Here is a 12,099-nt window from a genome sequence, read left to right on the forward strand (position 1 = left end):
CCACAAGGTTGCACAGACTTTTGTCAGTAGACACAATCATGAAATGTTTGCATACAAACTTAGGATATGGTAACATGTGTCCAACAATACCATGTCCCTCTAGCACCATGCTAGGAAAACTACACCCAATCTACTGCTAAACTCAATCTCTAGCCTCAAGTCAATAGTTAATGAGAAAACTTGACTGAGACAATCCACCTGAAGATATAAGCTTAGGGAGAAGGATACAACAGAGTATTAGGACTGAGAGGGATTCTTTCTCTCAACCTCTACACTAACTAGTCCATGATGCGTTAGGAAACTCACAATTTCACCAACCATCAACATACTCACCAGAAAGCACTAACTGAGCTAGTGGCATAACCACACTAACCTACTCTCACAAGAGAGAAAAGGATACAGAGGTGCACCTAAGACAACGTCCAAGAAGGAGAATCTAGAGTCATCAAAGAACTGAGTCACTCCCAAAAGACAAGGCAACATCAACCTTGAGCAAGGAACGCTCACAAACCACACTTCACCTCACCAGGGTGGTTCTGTGCAAAAGAAAACAAAAAAACCCAAGAACAACCTCCAGCAAGTACCTAGTAGATTATGAAGACAAGGTAACTCTTCCATACGAATATCATGAAGAGTTAAACTTCTCCAATGGCCATAAATATGATATGTAATGATCGAATTGGCCTCTACTCAAAAAGGTACTCGGAACATCAATCAACAACTCTACAAGCCATATCTTTCATGTGCGGACTCAGATTCAATCCATTTGAATAGCACTGAAAAGATATCAACAAGGACTAAAACATGAAGAAGCTAAGAGAAACCTATGACCTACGATTGAGTCACCACTCAAAACAAAACTACAAGGGCAAAAAAAATAGTCTTGGCCACCAAGACAAGCGACGAACAAAACGTCCAAAACCACTGAAGAACACACATGCCCAAACAACATATGACCTGGAAAGAAAGGTAATTCACACATTGAAACCATCATTAATCCTCTTTCATAATTTCATTAATTAAACATAATATAAGCACTAATGCACAATGAAAATGAAAGGTTTTTCAAGCAAGGGTTCAAGAGTCACTTTCCTTAAATCAAGTACATATCTTTCAATTTCTTTAAGAATACACTACGTTTACTCATCTTGTAAACCATTCAATAAAAATAACAACTTTAAATCTAACAAAGGCACACTAGCATGTTCTCCATGATATTATCCCTTGAATGTATCACCAGAGGTTCGAGATGAACATGACAGAGTCACAACACACAACTGGGCAGCAATAAAACACATTCAAAATAGTCATCATGAAACATAATCAAGAAGTCTGAATGGGGTAATTATCAATTTTAGTAGTAAGTACCAAAAAGAGCTCATTTCAACAATAAGTCAAATGTGACAACTGTCAGAAAGAGAGCGATAAATAAAATTTGATGACTACTCCAAGAGAGGAAAATACTGAAAACCAATGCTAGCCCAACAACATGAGGAAAGTACCTCCAACCAAATAAAATAAGGCATCAAAAAAATCACATTACAAGTGATGACAGAGTACAATCACACAATAGGGATAGATCACCACACAATGCTAAGGAATACATCATCATAGCATCGTTAGAGAACACAGTCACACGCATCAAGCAGTATACCATTAGTAACCTCATGCATATGTAGACAACAATAATTTCCATAATTATTTTCCTTGAAATGCAACATTTAAATATTCAACAATTAATGCAAATTTTCATATGCTTAAGAAGTAATCAGATTGGTGACTTAAGTCATTAACCCAATGATATAATGCAAACCTACTCTTTGCAATGATTCATAATAAACACTCATTTTCAATGAAAGGAACCATTTTATTATTATAATCAACAAAATAAAGAATCATAATAAGATTCATCTATTTACTTAGAATAATGAGAAAATAGGGAAACAATGCAACTTACTCTACAAGGAGAAACAAAAAGCAGCACTCAAAGCCAACACATGGACACCAATCAGTGCTTCCATCCAAAGAGGTTCATACAAGCAACCAACCAAACAAGGCACATTGATCCACTAACCAAACCAGGAAGACTCACTTCCTTCTCCACACACTGCTCTAGTTGAATCTACTAGACAAGCAAATCCATCACGAGTAGATACCAAAGCAACAAAGATCACAAGTTCTCACCAAGACACTCACACTCAACCAACGCAGCAACAACTACATGGGCAACATAAACATAGAGATCCCAATGTTTGAACATGGGCTCTGATACTAGATGTAATGCCCCACCCACAGATCCTTGGAAACAAGGATAAAATACAAGCCAAGAAATTTTTTTTTTTACAAGTATGAATTCACATGACAAGATCATACAAGGTTCACAATGATTGCAATAGAAGACTTCACCACCACACTGGCAACCAACGAATCTCCAAATGCCACTACCAAACTAACACACACAAACAAAGCCAACAACAAAAAGGCACTTGATGAGGGCACAAGAAACAACCACTCATCAACAAAACACCCAGCTGGGATAAAATGCAGAAACCTAAAATTTGGCTAAGCCTAAGATCTTGAAGCCCTGAAAATTGGCTAAGCTTGGATTTCTAAAGCCCTAAAATTTCCTAAAATCTTTAACTTATCTTCGAGAGGTCTAAAACCTATCTCAAAAGATTTGTTGCATATATTAAAATATATCTTAAGTATACCGTCAACTTATACTTAAACGATATATTTTAAACCCCAAGAGACAACAACAAAACACGAAAAATTGCAAAGAACGAAAAACCACTAGAATACAAAATGCAACAACATAGGGTCGAAGAACGCCCAAAAGGGTATTGAAAACAACTCACAACAAGATCGGATCACAAAGAAAAGTGCCCACTGATGGCACGCGCAGGTTTTTCAGAAAAACTATGCAACACTTTTTACTAAGGGAGGGTGACACTTCTCCTTAAGGCATGCGACACTCTTCCAATGTCGTACAACATTTCTCAAGAAGGCATGCGACACTTTTCAGCATCGTACGACATTTCTCAAGAAGGCGTGCGACACTCTTCCAGTGTCATACGACATTTCTCATGAAGGCATGCGATACATTACAGTGTCGTACGACATGGTTTGCATGGGCGTGTGATACATTTTTAATGTCACACCATGCTGAACAAATGTCGCCCATAGAAACACGAAAAACACTTCCAAAAGCACAAAAGATCGAAAAAGAGCGAAGAACCTCCACACCAGGAAGTACCAAATCCACAAAGGCTCAAGGAATGAACACTCAAGTGCAAGAACAACACAAAAAGAAGAACATCTATCCATCTAAACTATAGCAACAAAGAACACACTAAAATAAACATCATAGTGAACTGAACAACCAAACTAAGTGCATGGTTCCTCCCAATCATCAATAGCATCATAAGACCATCATGGGCCCTAGCCATCCCCCGCGCATAAAATCCAAAGCCACCAACCAAATCCTCAATACTATAATAATAGGGATGTCACTACCAAAACATGCACAATAATAGCATAAAAAAATCTAACATGCTAGTGATAACGCATAAGATAATCCTACAGTAGATAACATCACCTATCACATGCTAAACAGTAGTAAGCAACAGATATACTACTAAAGAAAATCACATCATCTAATCATATGCTAAACATCATAATAAGGGAATGTGCCAAATAAAATAACACCATCTAAACATGATATACAAGCATCCCAATGAAAGCATAAATCAAAAAAAAGCATACTCCAGAACCCGAATTACCAAGTGAAGTCATCCAGCAATGATCACACTAGGACAAAAGATTGTCTCTTTACATCGATCCCTAGCAGTGGTGAAGGTATCTACACCTCCCAACCATGTGGCACCCATAGGTCCACACCTGCCATGCTGATGGAGATACTGATACAACCACAAACACACAAAATAACATCCAAGGCTAACACTCACACTGGACAGTATGATGGCTACAACCAAGAACCTAAGATAATGCAAGGAGTATAGGTCCTGGTCAGACACTCAAAAGGCTACTAAGTAGGGACTAACATGATGGAGAGTCACTTGGCATCAAAAAGCCCAAGCTAGGACTTGTTTAGATTCAACATCCCTCAACAGAAAGACTCTAGCACCCCAAACCTTTTTATTATCTTTAGTTTTATTATCATTCACACATTTTATTTAATTATCACTTATATAAAGCTTCCTCTTCCAACCCATGATGCCATGATCATCGGGCTACAAGATAGAAGCCCCCTCCATATACTACCCTACCCTACCCATGCTCATTCTATGACAAGTGCCTGTGGGCATGCATACTCCCATCCCAACCCCAAGGATCATAACTTCCAACAAATCCATGGAAGATCGAGCCTCGCAACTCACCCAACAAATGTATGTGCATGTACTCATGTGTGGCACACCACCATCACAAAGATCATAACACAAGGATAGGAATGAGAATACAATGCAAAGAAAACACCCAACTAAAAGCAACACTGGAAGGACAAATTCTACATGAATCCCAAAGCCAATAAAATCATACATCATGAAATCACTCAACCGACCTCAATCCGAGAGTATGGATTCTACATGAATCCCAATGATGTAACAAGACCAAACATCATGAACTCACTCAACCAGCCTCAATCCGAGAGTATGGATTCTACACAAATCCTAGCATTCACGAAACAAAACCAAGGGTCCAAAAAAAGCCATAACAGGTAACAAACCACTCAACCGAACACAAAGTCGAGAGTATGGGTGCGACATGCATCCAAATGCAACAAAAGGTGCAATAGTGGTCTGAATGATATCCAAATGGATCATCCAAGTCCAAGACCCACATTGTGCCAAGAAAACTCGAGAAAGCAGGGAGGTATGCAAAACGAGGAAAAAACAACAAAAATTTGGAAAACTTCAAAATTAAAACTCATTTGGTCTCTGGGTTCAAAAACCCCAAAAATCCAAAAATAAATGGAATTGGATACCATATGCAAAAATGGTCAGCATAACAGTGTAAAATCCCAAACCCTCATCTTGAAAAATAGGGAAATGTTCATACCCGCCCAATCGGGTAGATCTAACATACAAAAACAGAGGGGAACACTAGTTCTCAGCCTCCAAACAAATGGCTACCAAAAACAAAAGTAGAAACAGAGTAGAAACAATAAAGCAAGAAAGCCCTACCTCTAAGCCAAAAGGGCAAACAAGAAAATTGAACCAAAAAATAAAACACTTGCAGAAGTGGCTGAAAATCATGGCAATCCAAGGTTTCCCCAAGCTGGATCTAATGAGCTCAACCTCGTGACGATCCCATGCCCGTAGCTCCCACAACGAACAAAACAGTAAATCCTCATGAAGAGGATTTTGGATTTTACTCTCCAACTTTCCAATTTGAAAGTGAGAAGTGAGGAATTAAATTCCTCTTTGGATACTTATTCACTTTTCGAGTGAATACTTGATTAGGGTATTTAACCAACCAATCTAGTTAAACCCTAAATTGACCCAAATGAAAATAGGCTATTTCTATAAATAGGAATTCATCTATGGCAAAGCTACCAAAAATTAAAACAAATTAATTAAAAAGCCCGAAAACCAAAAAACACATAAATCTCCTTAATAACTTTCATGACAATGCGAACCTCTAAATGCACAGACACGCTTACTGGTCTAATCACATAATGCAAATGAGTTCAGATTTAATGATCACTGAAAGGTCTAATTTAAACCTTTTGATAAAGGATATGTTGACCATATAAGGATTACATTGGTAAAATATGAATGGCTGAATCACTAACTCCATGTGCCACTACTAGGGATATAAATCTTGCATACTAAACAACACGATCAAGTGCAATCGCATATAATAACATAACCGAAGCAATAAATGCATTAAATCACCTAATTTAACCATTTATTTAATTATATTAAAATAATCTATTTACATCACTCACATTTGCATAAAGCATAACAACGCAGGAATGAAGTAAATAACCATAGTGCTAAATCCATCACATAACCTAATCAGAGGTATGTCCTAAAACTAGATAACCAGATATCATCATAAAACAAACTGTCATCTCAAAATGGCATCACCATGCAATATGATTAACTAAATAGCATAGTGGTCTAAAATCTATGATTCTGAAATCAAAGAGTAACATCTGACCCTCGGGTCATCTCAAATGTAAAGCATCACATGAGTAACAAATATCTCTCTAATAAAAAATATAACAAGGTAATGTCCGCAACACATAACCAAAGAATCCAACAAGAGAAACCCATTTAATTACTTATGCATTTAATAATGATTGATTACATTGCATTAAAAAGGCACTTAAAACACATAAGCAACAATAGTCACAAACATGACTAACCACTACTATAGGAACCTAGTCCGGTGTAGCATGGTAAAAAGTACACAGTGCAATCTCTGCACACATCTCAAGGTAATCACAGGACAACCTCATGATACCACATCGATCTTGGTAACCACTGGCACAAACCTTAGTGAACCAAAAAACACATCATAATCTCAAAGAACAATCAAAAGCATAATCAAAGAAACTAATATAGAAACATAAATCTGAACACCTTGATGGTTTAGACCACTCCTGGTCACAATCATGATCCCATCACAAAAAAAGATCATCAAGGTTGCATCCATCAGGATGACTTACAGAAGTCAAATGGGAGAGGTACTACATCATCCCCCCCAAAGACTAGGCTTACTCTTGGAAGCCTGCAATCCAAGAATAGAAACCAAACAAACCAAGAACAAAATCAAAAGTGAGCAATAGGAATGACTCAACAACTCTCTATAAGTCAAACCCAAATCACTCCAACATTCTCAAACCATCATGTTAACCTCCAAATAGGTTAACCACAAGAGAATGGGTGTCACACGGATACAAGGCCCTCAAACAACGAACCTTCTATGCACTAGGAAAAACCATCTAGCCATAAAATCAATAATACAGGGTAAGGAACAAGCCACTCTACCTTGTCAACAGGTGCCCAACCACAACATGCACCAACCACATGACCACAGAACTAGGTCAAAACACTAAGAACTTGCAACAAAAGTTGGAATCATGGGGAATAACCATCCCAAACTTCCCAAGAATACTATCATGTCACACACGATTATTTTGGAATCTACATAAACTCACCCTTAGAACAAAGAGGATGAAAGTTTACCAACAAAAGGACACACTCCAAAAAACTACTCACCACCAAGTGTAGGAGCACAACACCTCTCCAAGGTATAAAAGCTCAATGATCACTAGGAACTAGGGTAACACAACCCAACTAGAAAAGATATCACCTTTCCACAAGGTTGCATAGACTTTTGTTAGTAGACACAATCATGATATGTTTGCATACCAACTTACAAGATGTTAACATGTGTCCAATGATACCATGTCCCTCTAGCACCATGCTAGGAAAACTACACCCAATCTACTGCTAAAATCAATCTCTAGCCTCAAGTCAATAGTTAATGAGAAAACTTGACTGAGACAATCCACCTGAAGATATAAGCTTAGGGAGAAGGATACTATAGAGTATTTAGACTGAGAGGGAGTCTCTCTTTCAACCTCTACATTTACCAATCGATGATGTGTTAGGAAAATCACAATTTCACCAACCATCAACATACTCACCAGAAAGCACTAATTGAGCTAGTGGTATAACCACACTAGCCTACTCTCACAAGAGAGAAAAGGATATAGAGGTGCGCCCAAGCAAACATCCAAGAAGGAGAATCTAGACTTATCAAAGAACTGAGTCACTCCCAAAAGACAAGGCAACATCAACCCTGAGCAAGGAATGCTCACAAACCACACTTCACCTCACCAGGGTGGTTCTGTGCAAAAGGAAACAAAAAAACCCAAGCATGGCCTCCAACAAGTACCTAGTAGATTATGAAGACAAGATAACTCTTCCATACGAATATCATGAAGAGTTAAACTTCTCCAATGGCCATAAATATGATATGTAATGATCGAATTGGCCTCTACTCAAAAAGGTACTCAGAACATCAGTCAGCAACTCCAGAAGCCATAGCTTTCACATTCGAACTCAGATTGAATCCATTTGAAAAGCGTTGAAAAGATATCGACAAGGACTACAACATGAAGAAGCTAAGAGAGACCTAAGACCTACGATTGAGTCACCACTCAAAACAAAACCACAAACGCAAAAACAACAGTCTTGGCCACCAAGACAAGCGACGGAAAAAATGTTCAAAACCACTCAAGAACACACATGCCCAAACAACATATGACATCGAAAGAAAGGTAATTCACACATTCAAACCATAATTACTCCTCTTTCATAATTTCATTAATTAAACATAATATAAGTGCTAATGCACAATGAAAATGAAAGGTTTTTCAAGTAAGGGTTCAAGAGTGACTTTCCTTAAATCAAGTACATATCTTTCAATTTCTTTAAGAATACACTATGTTTACTCATCTTTTAAACCATTCAATAAAAATAACAACTTTAAATCTAAAAAAGACACACTAGCATGTTCTCCATCATATTATCCCTTGAATGTACTACCAGAGGTTCGAGATGAACATGATAAAGTCACAACACACAACTAGGCAACAATAAAACACATCCAGAATAGTCATCATGAAACATAATCAAGAAGCCCAAATGGGGGAATTATCAGTTCTAGTAGTAAGTATGAAAAAGAGCTCATTTCAATAATAAGTCAAATGTGACAACTATCACAAAGAGAGCGATAGATAAAATTTGATGACTACTCCAAGAGAGGAAAATACTAAAAAATCAATGTTAGCCCAACAACATGAGGAAAGTACCTCAAACCAAATAAAATAAGGCATTAAACAAATCACATTACAGGTGATGACTGAGTACAATCACACAACAGGGATAAATCACCACACAATGCTAAGGAATACATCATCCTAGCATTGTTAGAGAACACAGTCACACACATCAAGCAATATACCATTAGTAACCTCATGCATATGTAGACAACAATAATTTCCATAATTATTTTCCTTGCAATGCAACATTTAAGTATTCAACAATTAATGTGAACTTTCATATGCTTAAGAAGTAATTAGATTGGGGACTTAAGTCATTAACCCAATGATATAATGCAAACCTACTCTTTGCAATTATTCACAATAAACACTCATTTTCAGTGAAAGGAACCATTTTATTATTATAATCAATAAAATAAAGAATCACAATAAGATTCATCTATTTACTTACAATAAGGAGAAAACAGGGAAACAATGCACCTTTCTCTACAAGGAGAAACAAAAAGCAGCACTCAAAGCCAACACATGGACACCAATCAGTGGTTCCATCCAAAGAGGTTCACACAAGCAACCAACCAAACAAGGCACATTGATCCGCTAACCAAACCAGGAAGACTCACTTCCTTCTCCACACACTACTCTAGTTGCATCTACTAGACAAGCAAGTCCATCATGAGTAGATACCAAAGCAACAAAGATCACGAGTTCTCACCAAGACACTCACACTCAACCAACGTAGCAACAACTACATGGACAACATAAACACAAAGATCCCAATGTTTGAACATGGGCTCCAATACCAGATGTAATGCCCCGCCTAGAGATCCTTGGAAACAAGGATGAAATACAAGCCAAGAATTTATTTTTTTTTACAAGTATGAATGCACATGACAACATCATACAGGGATCACAACGATCGCAACGGAAGACTTCACCACCATCCTGGCAACCAACGAATCTCCAAATGCCACTACCAAACTGACACACACAAACAAAGCCAACAATGACAACACACTTGATGAGGGCACAAGAAACAACCACTCATCAACAAAACATCAAGCTGGGATAAAATGCAGAAACCTAAAATTTGGCTAAGCCTAAAATCCTGAAGCCCTAAAAATTGGCTAAGTCTAGATTTTTGAAGCCTTAAAATTTCCTAGATTCTTTAACTTATCTCCGAGAGGTTTGAAACCTATCTCAAAAGATTCGTTGCATATATTAAAATATATCTTAACTATACGTCAACTTATACTTAAATGATATATTTTTAACCCCAAGAGAAAACAATAGAACACAAAAAAATGCAAAGAATGAAAACCACCAGAATACAAAATGCAACAACATAGGGTCAAAGAATGCCCAAAAGGGTATCCAAAACAAGTCACAAAAAGATTGAATCATGAAGAAAAGTGCCCGCTGATGGCATGCGTAGGATTTTCACAAAAACTGTGTGACACTTTTTACTAAGGCAGGGGGACACTTCTCCTTAAGGCGTGCGACACTCTTCCAGTGTCGTATGACATTTCTCAAGAAGGCATGCAACACTTTTTAGCATCATATGACATTTTTCAAGAAGGCATGCGACACTCTTCTAGTGTTGTAAACAATTTCTCAAGAAGGCGTGCAATAATTTACAGTGTCGTACGACATAGTTTGCATGGGCATGCGATACATTTTTAATGTCACACCATGCTGAACAAATATTGCCCATAGAAACACGAAAACACTCCTAGAAGCACAAAAGATCAAAAAAGAGTGAAGAACCTTCACACCAGGGAGTACCAGATCCACAAAGGCTCGAGGAATGAACACTCAAGAGCAAGAACAACACAGAAAGAAGAACATCTATCCATCTAAACTAGAGCAACAAAGAACACACTGAAATAAATATTGCAGTGAACTGAACAACAAAACTAAGTGCGTGGTTCCTCCCAACCATCAATAGCATCATAAGACCATCATGGGCCCTAGCCATCCCCCGTGTGTAACATCCCAAGTCACTGACCAAATCATCAATACTATCATAATAGGGACGCCACTACTAAAACATGCACAATAACAGCATAAGAAAATTTAACATGCTATTGATAACGCATAAGATAATCCTACAGTAGATAACATCACCTATCACATGCTAAATAGTAGCAAGCAATAGATATACTACTAAAGAAAATCACATCATCTAATCATATGCTAAACATCATAATAAGGGAATGCGCCAAATAAAATAACATCATCTAAACATGATATACAAGCATCCCAATGAAAGCATAAATCACAAGACAGCCTACTCTGAAACCTGAATTACCAAGTGAAGACATCCAGCAACGATCGCACTAGGACAAAAGATCGTCTCTGTAGACCGATCCCTAGCAGTGGTAAAGGTAGCTAGACCTCCCAACCATGTGGAACCCATAGGTCCACACCCACCATGCTGATGGAGATAATGATCCAAACACAAACACAAAAAATAACATCCAAGGCTAACACTCACGCCAGACAGTATGATGGCTGCAACCAAGAACCTAAGACAATGCAAGGAGTACAGGTCCTGGTCAAACACTGAAAAGGTTGCTAAGTAGGGACTAATATCGTGGAGAGTCACTTGGCATCAAAAAGTCCAAGCTAGGACTTGTGCAGATTCAACATCCCTCAACGGAAAGGCTCTAGCACCCCAAACATTTTTATTAGCTTAAGTTTTATTATCATTCACACATTTTATTTAATTATCACTTATATAAAGCTTCCTCTACCAACCCATGATGCCATGATCGTCAGGCTGTAAGATAGAAGCCCCCTCCATATGCTACCCTACCTTACCCATGCTCATCCTATGACAAGTGCCTGTGGGCATGCATACTCCCATCCCAACCCCAATGATCATAACTTCCAGCAAATCCACGAAAGATCGAGCCTCGTAAGTCACCCAACAAATGTATGTGCACGTACTCATGTGTGGCGTACCACTATCACAAAGATCATAACACAAGGACAGGAATGAGAATACAATACAAAGAAAACACCCAACTAAAAGCAACATGGGAAGGATGGATTCTACACAAATCCCAAAGCCAATAAAATCATACATCATGAAATCACTCAACCGGCCTCAATTCGAGAGTATGGATTCTACACGAATCCCAATGATGTAACAAGACCAAACATCATGAACTCACTCAAATGGCCTCAATCTGATAGTATGGATTCTACATGAATCCTAGTGTTCACAAAACAAAACCAAGGGTCCAAAAGAAACCATAACAGCTAACAAACCACTC

This window comes from Cupressus sempervirens, chromosome 6 (genome assembly GCF_028749045.1).
Source record: "Cupressus sempervirens isolate cs-2001-9-10 chromosome 6, ASM2874904v1, whole genome shotgun sequence".
NCBI lineage: Eukaryota > Viridiplantae > Streptophyta > Pinopsida > Cupressales > Cupressaceae > Cupressus > Cupressus sempervirens.